Below are 1881 nucleotides of genomic sequence, written 5' to 3'. Positions count from 1 at the left end.
TTTATGCACCGATTGGATACCACGTAAAATAAAAACTTAAAGAAATTCTACGTTAAAGTAGTTTATGTTCTTTTTCTGTTATAACGGACTGTCAAACTGGATAATAAAAGAAGGTTCTGTGGTGTTCTTTCTTTGTGGTTGTTCATGTTTCACTAAGACTGAACCTGGCTCAGAACCTGAGCCAGACTAACAACAAAGATAGAAATCACATCCATACAGATATAGTAGTCTACAGTAATTAAATATGTAACACACTGGTATCGGATCAGTAGTCTGTATTGGCCAATACACAACTTCAGGTATTGGTATCGGGAAGGAAAAAAGACTGCCATACAAGATAAACACTCACACACATTTCCACTCGGGGGTTCAGTGTCTTGCCCAATGACAACTTGACGTGGAACTGCAGAGCCGGGGATTGAACCACCAACCTTCCGATTGGCGCTACCACTGAGCCGCAGCCCATAGCATCTCACCGTTCTGTGTTCAAGTCGAGATGTTTTAATTGCACCAATAAGCCCATTTATTTATTCATACAGCTTAGCTTATGGCCTTAACTGTTTTTCACGCAGAATAGGAACAGGCTTCCAGTTGTGCTGTCATTCAATTTTAATAGGCTAGTACAAAGAAATGACAGACTTATGGACATATATCTATCTACTGGGTCTAATTTTATATATATATTAGACCCAGTAGATAGATGAGCTTCCAGAAAGATCATTCTGTGAGGACACACTTTACTCAAATGTCTTGAATTAATGTGATTTCCGTTCATGTTTGGGATGCATACATTAGATAATTGTGTTGCCATTTGAAAGGCAGTAATAGTAAGAGGCTGCCCGGCTTCAGTCTGACAGGCGCATAGGGGGATAGCGGTGCAATTAGCGCAGCTTTAGGACCCAGAGAGGCTGTCGCGGCTGCTCCCTGCAGGAGAGCCATGGACACATTTGTATGAGCTGGCTCTCCACCGCTGCACTAGCTGCACTACTTGTATACATAACGGCATAGGATACTCTTTTTTTTTTCTTCACCCTGAAGGATAAGCTTTATCAACAGACACTCCTTTGGTTTTAATGTCCAGCGCTTTGTTTCTAGAAAGAAGGATAACCAGCGTCCTCTCAAGTCGCTCGATCACTAGTTGTAGGCTGTACATTTCCAAGGTTTTTGTTCCGGAGTGCGCAGCGAATAAAAGTTTTACGGGCTCGTCGGTATGGATCACTTCTGCTTTTAAGGGACAAACACGTGCAGCAGCCTTCGCATAATTTTGGAGAGGGTAAGTTGGATTTGACATTCTCTAAAGAATGCTGCGAGTGGTGCATGCTTTTCTGCAGGTGGGGCAGGCTCGCTGTGCCGTGTTGTCCGTAATATTCATAACGGCTACACTTGTTTCTGACTATAGATACAGCATACACACGCTATCTGGCGACACTAAGCTGTATTTATGGAGTCAGAAACATATTGGTCTGTGCGTAAAGCATGGCACCTTTACGCAAATCCGGAGTGACCAGACTTCTCCTGTTCCTTATATTTTCTCTATCAGATACAGAAAATCTGATATCTGTTTGAGTACATTTCATATCATGGTGCCGTAAAAACAGTCTTCCACGGCTAGTGTTGTGTGTGACAGGTGTGTTGTTGCCTGTCAAAGCAGCCTGTTGACAGACAGGACGCTTGCGCGGCTCCGGCGGAGCTGTCCTCCTTTCCGGGGTGCTGAAAGTTTCCTCACAGGCCACATGGCTTGTCGCATCACAAAAGCAGCGACAAGAAACAGGCGCATGCCACATATGTTTCATAGTTACCGAAGACGAGTATGAGTTAAAGGCTTGAACGCTACCTGTCGGTGTATCTACCACCGATCAGCCTGCTGCTGATGAAGCGAAG

At 44.0% G+C, this 1881-nt stretch overlaps 1 protein-coding gene across 3 annotated transcripts in view; it reads left to right on the top strand.

The window, feature by feature from the left end:
• The first annotated feature begins 998 nt into the window (after positions 1-998).
• robo1 (roundabout, axon guidance receptor, homolog 1 (Drosophila)) overlaps positions 999-1881 on the top strand; it is a 257226-nt gene continuing 256343 nt past the window's right edge. The window contains exon 1 of one of the 3 annotated variants that reach the window (XM_034866652.1): positions 999-1273. The gene's annotated coding sequence lies outside the window, so the exon portion shown is untranslated. The remainder of the gene's footprint in view (positions 1274-1881) is intronic. The other 2 variants (XM_034866649.1, XM_034866648.1) reach the window with 2 other exon arrangements.

Source organism: Etheostoma cragini, chromosome 3 (assembly GCF_013103735.1).
Source record: "Etheostoma cragini isolate CJK2018 chromosome 3, CSU_Ecrag_1.0, whole genome shotgun sequence".
Taxonomy (NCBI): Eukaryota; Metazoa; Chordata; class Actinopteri; order Perciformes; family Percidae; genus Etheostoma; species Etheostoma cragini.
Note: the sequence above shows the minus strand (reverse complement) of the source record. Positions and strands in the feature narration are given on the sequence as shown.